The sequence below is a fragment of the Anopheles gambiae genome, chromosome 3, assembly GCF_943734735.2.
Source record: "Anopheles gambiae chromosome 3, idAnoGambNW_F1_1, whole genome shotgun sequence".
NCBI lineage: Eukaryota > Metazoa > Arthropoda > Insecta > Diptera > Culicidae > Anopheles > Anopheles gambiae.
The window spans coordinates 34,246,368-34,263,230 of record NC_064602.1 but is presented as its reverse complement, the minus strand read 5'-3'; the positions used below and the strand labels follow the sequence as shown (position 1 = coordinate 34,263,230).

Sequence of the window (16,863 nt, the reverse complement as noted above, 5' to 3'; positions counted from 1 at the left end):
CGTGTTGAAAGACTTGCAGTCCCGCACTTCCCGCAATCGTGCAGTCAGTCGCGTTTGCCACAGCCGCAAAAGGAGTAACGGCCTGGGCAACACAATTCGACATTAATGGGCGGCCGGCAGAGGTCGACAGAAAGAACGTTTGACGAATGGTGCGCAGTGTTGATTATTTGCAAATCAGTGACTTAAAATCGCTGACGCTGACGCGTTTGTTGTAGTGTGTCGTGAAGAAACAGAATTAAAAAAAAACTATCCTTCAAAAATTTAATATAAAAAAGCCTCCTTCCATCCCGCTTCAAGCAAGGTGACAAAAAAATCATCAAATTTCAAATTTTGTCCGCCGTTGGTCCGCCCGCGTGGCGGGCACGTATTATATTGCACTGCGCACGTCCAGCGACGACCCACCCCATTGTGAATGCAAACATGCTCCCGGGTCAAGACAGTAGTAAACGCACCGGGCACCTAAAAAAGGCCTGGGATTTGCATATTTCATATTTTTTAATTTTGGTTCTGACACATTTTAATGCCTTTTCAGCAGTGGCTCCCTGCTCCTGCGCGCGTGTCCTGTGCCTCCAACGGGGTTTGGCTTGCACCGGGGGAGCGGGCGGGCTTAGCTTGCGGCCTGCAATGCAATGTAACATACCCGGGGCACGAGGGTCTGGCGCATTAAGCGACAAGAAACGAACCTCTATCTCTCGCACCGGCTCTGACTTTTATGATCCATGCATACTGCGCTGTATCGTTCGCGCAAGTGACAGAAGAGGAGAAAAAAAGGTCAAAACTACAAAATAACAACAAGAGCAGAAGCAAAGAACAACAAAAAAAAAAACTGCTAGCACAAATTGTCAACGATGTAAAGTTTTACGTTGCGCGGCAGCCGCGGAACAAAGAGCGCGAGGATTTGTTCTTTTTTCTAATGTTTGAGGTTTTTATCGCACGCCTCTCTTTCGTCTTCTCGCGCTCTGTCCCTCTTCGCAATTCTATCAACCGGAGCTTTATGGCCATTTTATTGCAGTGTTTATGAGGGTTGAGAGGGCGCTTGATGCGGTGCTGATGAGACGACGGAAGCATCAGTAGTGTCCCAGCTGCTGGTGCTGCTGCTGCAACAAATCTCCCATGCCCATACCGACAAACGTCGAGAGCGCCACGCCGCCAGCCGTTTGTCGCGCCAGCGAAATGTGCCCGGGAAAATGAGTGTTAAAAGGATCAGCAAACTTTCCAAGCGCTGTCATAAAACGGAACAGGCAGGCTGGCTGGTTGGCTGGCGCTCGCATAAAACAGCGCCGCTGGACGGCGGCGGGTCGGTTTTGTTGGTCGCCCGCGTGGCAATTAAAAATTTAAAACTAATGCAATTCAAAACATTCATTTTATGGTCCAGGCTCTCACTCTCTTTCCCGGATTTGTCACGAACTAAAAGAAGAAAAAAGATGAAAATAGGCGACGAAACCCGAACACGGGAGGGCTGTAATTTGATATTAGAGAGCTTATCTCACCATAAATACGTTTAACTGACTGTATGTTTCGGTGTTGAAAAGGGACGAAAACGTTCCAACGAGCAGGTTTATTTGCTTTTACGCATTTCCCGGATTCGCTTACCTGGAAGAAAGATAAATAAAATATTTGGATTAGACTTTGGAATGCACAGTGTACGAAATATTGAATTTATCACAAGCGAGACCGTCTCAACTGCTGCCGACTTTCGACAGCTAAAGCGCTCACAGGTTCATCCGTTGGAACAACATTTCGATTTGCCGCGCTACAAAACACACATACACACAGCGAGAGAGACCTACGCAAAAGGTAGTGCAGAGCAATCATAATAAAGTCATAAGCCATAACCGACAACGACAATGTTCCGCAAAGGTACCACCACACACCACACGTACCACGCGCAAAGCAGTCTTTAGATTTAGTCATTATTCAAAGCTGGCGCGCGGTTTCTGCTGCTCGTGCTTGCCGTCGCCTGGCCCTCTTTGATAACTGTGACGAGTGTGTCCGTGTCGTACGAGATGGGTGGTTTTGCATTCACAACACAAACAATAGTCCGCCAGGCGTACCCCGGCGGGACCATTCCCAGTCCTGGGTATGTCCTGTTTGTGATGTGGTGGGCCGGAACCGGATTGTTTTGCGATTCGTATGGCAACGCGGCGACGAACGCACTTTCTACCTTGCCGAGTTGAACATTCATTCATTACAACACCCGAGCGACGTGTGTATGTTAATGTACTTTGATGTTGGCTCTGTAACAATGATATATGCGCATAATGGTACTGTCTATGTGAATAGTTGTTGTTAGTAAGGCGACTATGATGAGCTGGATGATAGAGATATCGACAGCCAGATAGCAGTTGTCAATTCTTCGCCCGGGCGACCATAACACCGAGACAAGCTCATCATAATGAAAGTGAGAAAGCTGACAGGGGGAAAGGACCGTGTGTGTGTGTGTGAGTGCTTTATATACCGTGGAAGACCACATTCCGGATTAGGCCGCCGTGAAATGATGGAACACGGGAAGGACACACAAAACTCACTAGAGCTGCTGCTTGCCAGACCGTAAAACCGACATTCAAATGAGCAATCATACACAGTCCCCACAAACACAAACTTCCAAAGAATAATAAAGCCGGCTAAAGAAAAGGCACTCCCACCAGCACACGTTACACGGTAGCGGGTAGATTACCGGCGATGGAAATGAAGATGTCGTAATTGAAAGGAGACGTGTTGGGTAATGGAAAAAAGGTGACAGAGAGTAAGATTGAGGTGGTTACTGGTTGTGAGGAAGAAGTGGCCTTAAGGTCACAGATCACAGAGCAAGAGGGATTGTAAGCACCGAGATAGACAACTGGGAATCGTAAGAAGGCTCTAAGAATGCAAATTATATAAGACATCTTGAAGAAGTTCTTTAGAAACTTTCACACATTAATGAGTTGGAGAAGAACAATTGTTATTGAAATTGAAATCATATCCTGTATATCATATGGAACATATCAATCTGATGTCAAAATTATAAATGAATTTAAGTTAAGTTGTGTTTTGGAAAACTTCTGACATCTGTGTTGATGTATTCCATAAATTGTTGCACCCTATTTATTGATGTCCCGGCCTTTAGCTAGATCAGCAAACTCCAATATTTCTTCATCGGCTAAATTTTGTTGAAGATTACTCCCTACAGCAGCGGATAACAAACTGTTTTATATTATGATCGTATATTTATGGATTATTCAGCATTAAAATATTCCAAGGACCGTTTAAGCATACTAAATAAATCAAAAAATGAGAAACAGGTCTGCTGAGCTCAGAGACCGAGATCTCGAACGCTCCAACAACTCAGCAACAGCCCAACAATGATTGCGTTGCAATAGTACTATGCTTCGCCTGTTCCCACCAACAATCACCATCTCCAATCGAGCGAAAACTCGCCCGACTGTCAACCTTCGCAGCAATGATGATGGTGGTTGTGGTCCCCAATTGACAGTGACCCCCCCTTTGGTGGCAAACCCGATGCAGCCACAGCAAAAGCAATTGAATATGACGACGACGACGACTCTAGGCAACTAGGCATTTTGCTGACTTTTTGCTCATGACATGCCCCTATACCAACGAAATGATTCCCATGCATTATTCTTCCCTCCCCAATCATCGCGATGATTATGGCAAACGTGAGCGCTGCAAGTTTTTTGCACTGTAAGAGAGCAGCTTTACACTCTACGTTCGTGCGATTCCGTTACTGCCACAAACTGCAAATGCAAACACACACACACTCAGTGCGTTCGTTTGCGTTTCTTGCGGCCGAGGCAAATAATGGAAGGCGTAATGGAAGTCTGCAGCACCGGTTGGGAATGTGTCTGGTAAAATTGCAATTTTGCTGAGTGTGCACCGGTTGCGGTTGCAAGTGAGCAGAGTGCGTCAGTGTAAGTGTCCACATCGTGCGCGGATCGCATATGCCGACATAATCATGTGCTTCGCGTAGATCTAGCCGGTAGTTTTAAAGGGGGGCATTCAGACAAACGGCAATGTTTTCGATTAGTAAGATAATTTTGCAACTCGCTTATAACATGTCGCACAAAGTAGAATTCACGAAAAGAGTGAACCTTCTGAATATCTCCAATAATCCCAACGAAACATTCACTTGCTTCAAACACCACTGTTTCTGGATTGTCGCATGCATCTGTGAGTTTTGCGTAACAAACTTCGACAATAAATGCGTTCTGCCAGCCGACGCAGGCGTGTCAAATAAATTTGCGACAAAGCCGTGCGATGACAGCCAACTTACACGTTTGGCAAGAAGTAGTGAATTTGCAAGCCTTGGGAGGTAGATTGTCTAATTAGAAACGAACAGTTTCAGCGTGGTAGGGATGTTCTGAATGTGCTCTATTTATGTGCTTTCAAGGATTATCTAACAGGTGCTTAATTCTCGTTAATCTTTGCTTCCAACAGTGGGGGTGCATCTCTCTGGAGGCCTGTTGCGGACGTTGGTCCCCCAAAAAACCTTTTTCCTTTCGCATTTGCTTCAAAACCACCACGGGGATTTTGATGCTTTCAATCAACGGTTGTGGGGGAAGATTAATCCCTATGACCTCCGCGCTGCAAATACTTAACACGAGCAGTACTTGGTAGGCTCAATTCGTTTCCACCATAAATTAATTGCCTGCTGACTTTTATCTTCATCTTGGGACCTTCCCCGGGTGTGGTTTTCCACCGCAACAACACAGGCTTGGAAAATCAACCCACAAAAAAAAAGACATCGAGGACTATCACCGCATTGTAGCACCGAAAAGTGTATGTGTTTTGACTGCCCGTAGCACACGCTACATCACCTCAACCGAGGAGCGCTTTGGTGGTGGACGAACTCCCCGAAGCCGTTTTTGAGGGATCATTACTTTAGGAGCAACGAAAAACATTATCAGCACCTCGTGAGAGTGTGCTACTCGCTTCTGTTACTCAAACTACTAGAGCAAGCAGAACAGTAAGATAAAATGATGGCCAATCCTAAGGTTGAGATAGATGCAAGGTGCGTGACTTCTGCCTTCTTGCGGGATTGTATGTCGTTTTTTTCCTTCCTCCTCAAAAGCATTCCATGAATCATTCCCGTCCAGCGAAGAAGACGACCAACATACTGCTGCCAGCGCCAGATAGCAAACGCAAAAAGGTTAAGAAATCAACCACCAACAAATGACCATCATCCGACGGCACCATCACCAATGAGCTTCAGCAAAACGGTAAGACAAACGTGTATCAACTGACTGCAACAAATATCGGGCTGCGAAAGTGAACTGCCGATTGGGGGGGAGAGGGGTGGTGCAAGAGGTTCTTGTTTTTGCCATCGGTTCTTTATGGTTAACCCCGAGATCAGCAAAATAAATCCATCCATCCCTCCCATACACTATCGGAATAGTTTGCGGTCTTCCTTGAAGGGTAAGATGTGGACACTCGAAGGGGAGTTGAATCCTCTAGCCGGAAGATGAAGGAAAAAAGGGGAAAAAGAACAAAGTGGAAATACCATTTCTCTCTGTGTATGTGGTGTGCACCACGTAGTTCTCCAAGGAGCGTGTTCCCAACCGACACGCTTCCCCGAGACACCTGGGCACAGTGTGTGTCAAGATGATATAAAATAAAAACATCCCCAGACAGATCTGTACGTATCAGTCGTATTTCCCGGTCGGGAGAAGCCCTTGGAATACCGGCAGGATGTGGCAGAGAGGAACCTGACGGAACCGATCTGCTTTTTTGACAGACGGAAATTTATTATTTCACACATACAGGGTCCAGATGGGGGAGGGCCGGTTTGATGTTGGGAGATGTATGTGGTTAGTGCCTAGACAGAACACAAAAAACGAATTATTCACATTCGATTTCAAGGATGTTAACAGTTGCCCGGAAGTACCGTCAGGTCCGCTTCTACTAAATAACGACAGCGGAGATGTCCGGAAAGAATACAAAGCAGTGGGAGAAAAAAGGAAAAGAGCACACACTTATTAAATGTGCTCGAGAACAATGTGATAAGAGGTATGGTACTACTGGAACCATAGAAAAGATAGCTCTACAAGGATACGGAAGATAAAGAATCCATCCAGTGCAACCGATATTCAAACACGCAGCACACATACATTCTCGCTTCTTAGTTAGAAAAAGTCCTCCACTCTCTCCTGGGCACTCTCAAGTTTCTGTATTGATTTCTCCACAACAACCGCAACTCCTGGCAACATCAACAGAGCACAGCATCCAACAGCAGACACACACTGAGCATCAGAAAAGGATCATGAAGCGCTCGGTAAAGCACAACAAAACACACACACACACACCGAGCACATGCAATGGAGTCAACCACAGGCTAAACCTCCGAGAGGTCGGGACGGTTTGTTGTTTGGTGTAAGGAAAGTGCACTACCGGTGGCCGGAGCAAAGAGCAGCAGACACAGAAGCGGTGCGCATATGATACCCGAAACCACCACCACCACTTTTGCATGAACTTTCACCGTCCCTGCCCCCATCCCGATCTTTTATACAAAAAAGGGGAGGTTTTCCTAAACGTTCCAAGCTCATTCACGCTTTATTTGTTTTGCAAAACCCGTTCTCTCCCCACACGCATACACACACGACTTTGGGGTTTGGGGTTGTATTGCATGTCCAACGGTTCAGGAGGTTGCGATGACGATGGAACAGAACATTGCAAATGGTTGCAATGAAGAGCAGTGAGGAGGAGGTTTTGGTTGGTCTTGGCGGGCACATCCCTTACAAATGCACTCACCGATCGGTCCGGATCAACCATCCAGAAAGTAATGCATGACTCCACCACCGCCAGCATGTGATGGTGGAAGGAGGATTTCTTGGAACTTAACAGCAATAATGGGAAAGACAAGGACTAGAAAGGCGAAAAAAGTTCAACGACCGTTAGATAAACAAGTAGTCAAGAATGCAGGAAGGCATGCTTATTCATCGTAGGTACAGAATAGTTTACTTTTTAGGAACTATTGGACCTAAAGTATGTTGGAAAAGTTATGCTTTTCCTAAGTTTTCTCCTTCATCATTAAATATAAGCTGCTTTGTACCTTTTCCAGGAATACTGAGACCGTGGTATGCATTCTGAATGCTTGTAAATCTATCCCAACATGAAATGATGCCTGATTATTGATGCTCCTCTAGGGAAGAACAGTAATCCGTCCCACAAAATCCCTTTTCTTGGGAGCAAAAATTGTACATTCAACAATAAGAAACGTCACTAAATCTCAACCCTCACTTGACTGTTTGCTGCTCCTCTTGCCCGAGACTACTACTACGGAGTGAAGATAATGAATTTATAATCCCAATACCAGACCAGAGGCTTAAAGCATGCCTTTGGCTCTGCAAATCATTAAATAGGAACCTCGACGGCGGTATCACAGCAAACGGTCACTTGGGGCTGGCTACTAGTCGGACACAGCGGAGCGCCTACATGTCGTTAAGGTCTTGGTATTTTCTTTCAATTATCCGTACACCATCATCCTTGACCAGTGCTGGCGACTCTCCTGGAACCATCCAGCCGTCTCTCAATGGAAGCTCTGGGAGGAATTGAAAGCGTGATCGTGAGACCGACCGATGGCAATGATAATGGTACAACAAGAGGCAAGAAGCCACCCAACGAAAGGCCAACGAATGAGAGAGCCATCAGCCGTTTCCGGTTCCGAAATGGTGAAGATCACAGCGGGCCAAGGACGAAAGCGGATGACGGAAATTGTAACCATTGCTGCAATGTTTCTGTCTGTCTTCTGTGTTTGTGGGTGAGAGTTGGAGTTGACTAGGCTCCGGAAGAGGGAAGCCGGTACCACGATGATGCGTAGTACGCCAACGACATCCCGAGCATTTCCATTCCCACAAGGCCCAGCTGTACTGCACTATTCATAGTTCTATCAACTATCTTCAAACCGATTCGGTCGCTTCTAGTCTTGGCTCGAGAGCACACTACCCAATTTCTTGGCTAGACGACGACGACGACGACGACGAGGGCAAACGTATGATGCGCTCTACGACGTCTTGCTTCCGTTATCGTCGTTCGACATGTTTCATCAGCCCCGTAGGCAATGGAGGGCTGCCAGCGTGCAGCCCGAGACAGTGTCTCTACGGTCATGTACATTTGCATCTAATCAGACAGATTGAAATCATAACCGAGGAGAGCAAGGGGGAAAGGATGAGGACACGGTGTGCGGCAGGAGAAGCCACCGGGGCACACAGAAAAGCACTCCAAACACCGATGAAACGATTACCACACATCCGGTTCGGCTTGCCCGGGGAATGTTGCATATGCAGCATAGATCAAGCAAAACGGGAAGCAAGACAACAGCAAAAAACACACTGCTTGCATCAGAGCAAAAGTTCTACCAAACGAAAGCATATATATATATATGTATTTGGTACAGAAAAGATGTGGTCGGTGAAGAAGGTGGTTAACTACCCGGGGGTTCATGTTTATTTGGAACTGCATAATAGAAGTATTTTCCAGCCGGGTCAAAAAGCCTCTGACCTTCGTTTCCGTTTTTGGTATGTCTTTTGGGCTGTGGTGAAGTTCTCATCACGTACTGGTAGGCTCGTATTTAGTACGATTTGTATATTATTTTTCGCTATGATGTGTCTACACAAGATTCTTGATAAGTCCCATCAGACAGTATGAATGCACACACACAGTATCAAAACACACTTTTGAGAGTCAGTATACATTTAGGCGCAAAGAAGATGCCTTTTTTGATATCAAAGAAAGGATAATGCTTGTAACAAAGGCTTAACACCAGAGTTTTGTCTAACGAATTGCATACATTTAGGCGTTTTTGGGCGTATAATGCATACTTTAAGGGTTTAGGTTAAAAATTTGCAGCCAAACGTGGAATTTGCGGACAGGGTAACAACGTATTTTTGAGTCCTTAATAAAACAACCGAAAACAATCCTGGAAAATGGCAATGACAATGGAAAAACCCCTGGATACGTCATGAACAAAGGGACTTAATTCAACCATTTCAGCCATGATGACGTATTCGTTTAATTATATTTAGAAAGCACCCTTCATGAAACATAAATGAGCGGTCGAGTTATGTCGTGCTATTCTTTAATGAATGAACGGTTTACAGAAATAAATGTTACGGTCATGTAGGATTTTCTCTATTCATACTTACATCCCATCTTTTTAAAAAAAGGGGAATATACTACTACATGCTATAGAATACGACCAACGGGTTTGCAGAGGATGCATATAATGGGATCTAATTTCAAAGCACATACACTATTTATACCGAGCTAATTCATATAGTTTTTTTTGCCGCACAGCTATCCCCCTGGGGCGTAAAGGTTGAATGAAACATGTTTCTCATTCATTTACAAACTGCTGGCGTCACTGTGGTAATGTGGACGTGCTGATACTGGGGTTCGTCCACTCGTCACGTTAACCACCCCATCTAGCCCGGACAAAAAACCCGTGCGTCCTCTCTTACACTCTCTCTCTCTCTCTCTCCTTTTCCCGGAAGATGAAAAATCATTAGAATTTGCTAATTGAATTAAAGTTCCCAGAGTTTGATGCATTAATTTTCGTCCAACTACTACTTTTGCACCCCGAACTGTCACAGTGGAAAGTTGCTCCAGTGTACATTTTTGGAGCTACAGTTCCATTGCATTCCACAGTTGCAGCAGCGACGAGACATTCATTTCGTGCGGTCGCGTTATTCAATTTGCTACTACAGCTACTACACAATTTAGCTCGTTCATTCATCCGCAGCTGAAGTGTGACCTCCATACATCCTCTTCTTCCAGCGCGCAGACCACAAACACACATACGTTTCGGCTGAATTTGTATCGGTGTATAGTATGTGTGTGTGTGTGTTTGTGTGTCCTAAAGTGCTGCGAAATGTTCCAACCTTCTCTTCCCAATAAAAACGAAAACGTGTGTCCATCAAAAGTGTTCTCGTTCGCTGAGCTTTATCAACGCCGAGGACGGCCGCATTTTCCCGCATCCGCACAAGAATATGGATGAATTTGTGTGCCACAGTGCGGCCGGTAGTTCGCAGAAGGAGGATTACGGGGGGAGGGAGGGAGGTATCAAATGTGGGACACAAGGATCAGCCCTCGGTGACCAGCTCTAATCCATTTTCCCAGCGGCGAGAGATTAATTCGGAAAACGTTTATCACTGCACGCGACGAAAACGGTCAGCACTATAGCACGAGGTGGACGGAGGTGGACGACGATGTGCAGCAACCGTAATCCCCCCCTCCCTTTTCCTCTCGAAAGGAATTTATACCACCTCGTCGTTCCCCAGCTCGGGCGGAAATTATGTGATTCTGGCAAACGCGACAGAATGATGGTGGTTTGCGCTGCGCTGTAGTTTACAAAAAAAAAAAAGAAGCTCGTTCCAACTAATGCACCGAGAGCGAAAGAGAGATGAGCCCTTTGCACTGCACACTGGACCACCGTACCCCACTGCAGCCAGCGGGGCAGCAATCCACCGAACCGGGTGAAAGGATTTCCGCCGGCGTCATTATTATTCATCCCTCATAAAGACCGCGCGCACCGGGGCCATTTACCTACAGACACAGTTTCGAAGCACACACACACACACACACATATACGCAGTTACGCAAACACTGGCCCCCGTCGTCCGATAACCGGAGGCCCAAGCGACTGCTGATTGGGGCAGGCGTTTAGAAATATTAGTTTAGGCGCTCACGAGGACGAGAAGCTCGCTGTGCACGTGTGTTTCCAACCCATTGGGCTTCGTTTGGGGATAGAAAAAACCACCCCACGGTAACACACCGCTGACAAAAAGCATCAGAGATTGCGGTAGAATGCAATAAGGGAGGAGGGAAAGGAAACAAAACGTGTGGGGAGTAAAACTTCCGGGACATTGGGAAAATACATATTTTAAGAGAGGATTATGCATTTCCATTCTGTCGTGATTTGGTGGGGGCGGGTAGCGGTCGTTCCAGTGACACACTTTGCTAGCTTGGCCGTCCTCCAATCATATTGTACAAAGGACACACACACACGGACACACAGACACAGAGACACACATGCACCAATCACTCCTGCGTGCGTTGAAAGTCAGAAGCTCAACGCTATTACAGATTGGTGTGCCGTAAAATGGATAAAATGGATTTACCTCTCTCCCTCGCAAAAACGCAATCACAAACATTACGCAGCAACAAAAGCTGTCCAATTTCCACGCACACACACACACAAAAGCCTGGCGAGTAATTTCATCTCCCGAAACTAATCGATTAGAAATTTGTGTCCAATGCCTTTTCTGCAATTCGATCACATCCCGCCGGTTGGGTACAATATTCATGCAAATGCTACGCGCATCCTTTCCCTGAAACACGCCCGAAATCCCGAAAAACCTCCACAAATGTCCGCACAAATTGGCTGTGCGAAACAAATCAAAGAACAGCGCACTTTCCCATTGTACAACGGCGAACTGTTTGGATTCATTTTCAAAACGGCCATCATGGCCTTTTCCTGTCCGCACACGCTAAATGGCGGTAAGTACGACCAAACCAAATAATTAGCCACTTTGCTCCATTTAAACCTTCCGGCCCCTGCCCATTCCCTGCCTTCCAATTATCCAACAACTACCGCGGACTACGGTAACAACCGGACAAAAGAGGTCCGGTGCGCTGCTGCTGCTGCTGGCCTAGGCTGCGTGTCCTAGATTTTCACTTTGCAACTGCATGTAAAATATTGTAAGCAAATGCTAACGAGTCGGTTTGCAACGTTTCGGCAAAACGGGAGGGGGTTTTTGTATAATGCACGGCGGCCCAGTCCGTCCCTACCCTGCTGTGTGTGTGTGTGAGGTGGAGTTGGAGTTGCAAAGCACTGTGCACACTCTGACCGAATGGGGGGCACTAATCTGTTTGCTCTGTAAACTATATAATTCCCGAACCCGGCGGGGAAGCGTCCACAAACACACGGTAAAGGCTGTGTATCGACAACTACATGGGGGATGCGCGGGGTTTTTAAGCGGGTTAGGAGCATATTTTGCATTCAATTTAAATTTATAAGCCACATCTCCTAACCATACATTGTAGCGTGGCGCTCTGGAGAGAACCGCTTCAACTAATTTTGCTAGTTCCTAAGAAAGCTGCATCGAATATTAATACTATCCTAACGTCACTCAAACAAGCACACTCGAGTGCAAACACACACACTCGAAACTCGCTCGCATAAGTGCAACATTCGTTTGTCACATGTGTCACACCTTTGTGTCCGCAGGGAGAGAGAGCATCATGTGCATATCACCTTCATTCATCTCGTCAGCCCGGTGACACTTGAAGAAAACATCAATTGACAACAGCACCGTTCACAGCAGCAGCATAACGCATGTGAAGTGGACTGTGTTCACTGTCCAACCGCTTGCCGCTAACAAGCCACCACTTCATAATCAATAGCCGCCTCCCTACGCCCGTTTGGCTTTTGTGTGGCGTACTATGTCAAACGCATAAAACGCATATTGCCTCATGCTGATGATGCTGCTGCTGCTGCTGCTGCTGTTGAAAGACAGAATGACAGAAGGGGACAAAGAAAAAAAAAGCGCTCCAGCTGCAATCGATAGCACATTTTGTCGTAGCGCTTGTTCCGCACCATTGCATCCACTTGAGAGATTTCTCCTGCCCGCGCGGCCCTTCCCAATAGGACATTTCATGCGTCACAATGCAATCAAAATCACATTTACATAATGCTCATTTTTCGGGTGTTTCGGGATGAGCAAATCATAAAATGTCGCCCATCAAACATTCCTGCCAGTGCCATTCCGGGCTGGTGGAAGTGTCGATGGTTAGCAGGAACAGCACAGCAGTGTGGTGGTGGTTCAGTACTTCCACCATTTCCGCGTCACATCACAGAGAGACATGTTCGTCTTCCACTAGGCGTGTGCAATTGCTGCTGCACACAAACGCATCGTGTGATGGTGGTGTGGTGCCCCCATATAAATTCGTTGTTTCGTTCGTTGTGCATACACCACCCCCACATAGGGGTGTGTGTGTGTGGAATGGCGAGGCAGTTCGGGGAGCGAAACCGTTGCAATTTTATTACCGCATCACCGCAAGGCAGCAGCGGCAGCAGCTTGCCTCGCTGTCGGCAATTGGAGTCGATTTAAAGTGCACTAATCGCTTCCCCCCCCCCCCCCGACGCTCTCTCGCGCGCGCTCCTGAAGGCTGGCTCTGGGAGCTAGGGACGGGATGATGTGTTCGGCAATCTCGCGAGCTAAAACGAGCTTCGTCATAGATTAGTATATATTCTACGGCAACAGTCCCCCCCACGCATACTCACGCTCACACAAGCAAGCACTTGGGGTACACACACTAACTGTGCCTCTCTGCCGACGCCCCGACCGCTGTCTCTCTGTATCTCTCTGGCCAAGGGCCAAAAACGTTACGCTGGACACACAAACGGGAGGAGGCAGAGAAAAAAAAAACAGTGTTTGCCACAGCGCTGGGGGTAATTTGCTGGTTCAGTCTGACCTCCTCCATCAACCCTCTGGTTGCAAGGCAAAACGGGTCTCTCTCGCTTGTGCCGTTGTAACACATTCCAACATTCGTTTGTGTGCGCTTTTTTTTTTTGCTGCTGCTTTGTTCTATCAGGTTCTTTCTGACTCGTATTTCAGTCAACCTTCGACTGCGGGCAACATAAATCCAGCGGATGCATCGCGTTCACCACGAAAGGGGTTTTCTGTGCTTGTGTTCGGTTTTGTCATCGCTAATAGTAGGTTTCAAGAATTTTTCTATTGCATTGCAGCAGCACCAGCAGCAGCACCAGCAGTGTCCGGACAGTGTGAGTGACCCAATGCAGATATCATTTGCTTTGTTTTGCCTTCTTTTTTTTAGCAATAGGTGGAATGCAATAACAATGAAGGGCGTAATGATGAAACACACAAATCACTGTTTGTCTTTCCTCACGAGACTGCCTTAGAGTGTGTGTGTGAAGAACAGCACACACTGGGAGAACAAAAAAAACGCATCTGCTCGTTACAAACGCTCGTTAGATGGTACCAACAGCATATTTTTAACACATTGCTTTGCCTTCAATCACCACCACCGGCATCATTGCCGAACTGCTGACATTTGTTGCGGGAAACCGGAACGCTTAGACGTCGACACATCGTAGCCCTTTTTCCTGGAAGCTATCGATACGGCCTCGTCTGCAACGAAGCTCGTTCGTTCGTTTCTCGCACTTACCTACAAAGACACGGAGAGAGAGAGAGAGAGGGAAAACAAACATTTATTAATCAGGTGTGAAAACGATATATGCCATGGGTCATTTGGTTGGCGAGGCGAGATAGGTTTGAGTGACGGCGCTGGTTCGTGCGATGGTCAGGATGTTTACTTTTCTAAAGAATAGAGATGGTGGTAGGGCAAAGTTACACACATAACCAAGTGTCTGTGAAGGGAGGGAGATCGGACAAAATTTAATACTGCCGTCCGAGCTAGCGACGGAACATGGCTGGTCTTTCCTCTTCTACATCGTTACAAGCTATCTCGAGAAATGTGTAATCTTCATATGGACAGCAGCAGCTACATTGTCTCCATCACACAGTGAGTCGCCTTGGGATGTTTGTCGGTTTCAAGGGACTTATCTTGAGATCTTGAGAATCTAACGAGCACACGGCACAAGGAGGGTGTGGGTTTGGTATAGTGTGAGCGTGTCAAGCAAACCTATGACACTGACAACTGTAAGTAAAAAACCAAACTATACGCTGTATTCAATATTGCGTTTAGTGTTTTCGTCAACGATCATACCGAAAAGTTTGCTTTATTGTTCCCCAAAAAAGTGAGCCTCAAGCTCCGGGGTTTGTGGTGAGCAATGATTTCATTGCACGCATCCCTTTTTACCTCCCAACCCCATTGCCATTTTCGGAAGTAAGTGTGACTTTTAATGACATTTGCTTGCAAACACTCCCTCTCTTCCTGGATGGATTAACACACTTTCGATCGCAAAGCACGTGCTTTGAATCGCTGCATACAAAGCGCGATGCCTTTCCGGGACCGTCCCGCATTCCGTAACGTCCCAACCATTGCCATTTTTATGAAAAACAAAAGCTGCCAATGTCAATCGTATGTCAAATGGCTGTTCGGCAAAGGGAGCGACTGCTCCATGTGAGCGGAAAGCTAATTTTAGCGCTGTTGCATGGGAATAAAGTGACATTTTTTTTAATTAAATCACAATCCATTAGGCAGAGTCTGCAACTGTGTCATAAATGTAAATATGAAATATTGGCAGACAGCAAAACTTTACCAAACTTAGACTGATGATGCAGCCAGACACACATAAACACACACACAGCACAATCAATAATTTCAAGTGTCAAAGCAAAGTTTTCTGATTCCCTTTCCGATTGCCGACGAGGACCGCGGCCGACCGAGCATCAGCTGCAGGAAGGCGGCGGCGACATGAAATTAAAAACTTCCAGCGATGATTTATTTATCGTTCGTCGTCGTGCGAACACAAACTTCAATCGAAAAACTTTACGTTCGCGTTTCGAGAGAAACGAGCAAAGTTTGCTTATGCGACTGCTTATTGATGTATCGGAATGCGCTGAGCGTGAGCAATGATACGTAAGCGAACATAATTTCCCTTACGATGGTAGAACAGACACCAACACAAACACACACGTTACAATTAACGAGCGACACAAGCTCTAGAGCAAACGGAGATTTCCCCGCCTGGTTTTGCTGCTGACAACCATCCCCAATCATGAGCGCTACCATCATAACGAGTGGGACTGTGGTTTGCTTGAGTACAAAATAATCAACGCAATTATTATTCTACACAAGCTACACATGGGTGACACGGCTGTTCGATCCCTTCCATCGTCACTGTGTGGCGCGCGGGTGGAAGATTCTCCGCTAACTAACAGCTAATAAACATGTCACGCAAATCTCGTTAGGATTACGACATCAAAAGTTGCAGAGAACGAGTAGAAATATAGAGAGAGAGAGGCGCCAACCATGCGATGGCAGACACCAACAAAAAAAAAAAACAGTACTCGTCACGTGGATAGATACAGTGAGTGTGAACTGCAGCTGCACGTAGCTCGTGGGATGCATTGTGTGCAGCTTCTCCACAGCAGCCACACACCCTTCTGTCACGGAGTTTGCGTTTTGTTAATCACCAACATGAAGCTCTCTGAAAAACAATCCCGAATTGTGATAGTTCTAATGAAGACAGCAGTTGTCACATTATGCGGTCAGTGCGCGTTGCCCGTCCCCTCCACAATCAAGCTAAACAGAAATCAGTTTTAAGGGGACGCCCCAGAGGGATATAACAACATAAATGTTAGTCCACTGGTACTCGGGTTCTAATTTTTAGCACGTGCCTCACATCGGTGGCACGCACGAGCAACCTTCCGTGCTGGTAAAGGTGTTGTTGTCAACACGGAGTCAACAGGTTTTTATTTTTCTGGGGATCTGTCAGTGTTTCCCGTTTTGATCCCAAGATCGTTTGTGACTTCTCGGAGCTGTTAACTAACACGTTTGTTCAAAGACGCGCGCTGCACATTCTAAGAGGGAAGCAGATTGCCGTTCAAAGGGTTTAATTTAATTAAATACACACACAAACGTGCAGCCTTGAATGCTCCGGAAAGTGTTCGTGCTTCGTGGCGAAAGATAAGTCTTAAAGACACTTCATCATCGTGATGCGTTACTCTTAAAAGCTTTAAAGATACTTTCAAGATTAATTCATTTAATTGTATCAAAATGTTTTAGTATGTAAAATTGAAGCTTGAAATGCCACATTTTTCAACACATTTGACTAAAAGTTTAATCGAATTAAAATATAAAACGTTCAGCATGACATCATACTTTGCGCCTGAAGTTATGCAATTGTACAAAGCACGATACAAAATCTATTTATTAAGAGTT

General features: G+C 46.2%; 1 protein-coding gene and 1 long non-coding RNA gene across 18 annotated transcripts in view; both read right to left on the bottom strand.

Annotated features, from left to right (window-relative positions):
• LOC1271433 (CUGBP Elav-like family member 2) overlaps window positions 1-16,863 on the bottom strand; it is a 291,660-nt gene that overhangs the window by 39,909 nt on the left and 234,888 nt on the right. The window lies entirely within an intron of this gene.
• LOC133393584 (uncharacterized) lies at window positions 898-5,273 on the bottom strand. The gene is made up of 2 exons (XR_009766268.1): window positions 1,491-5,273; window positions 898-1,407 (listed from the first exon to the last, which is right to left on the bottom strand). It is a non-coding gene; the product is annotated as an uncharacterized LOC133393584 (long non-coding RNA).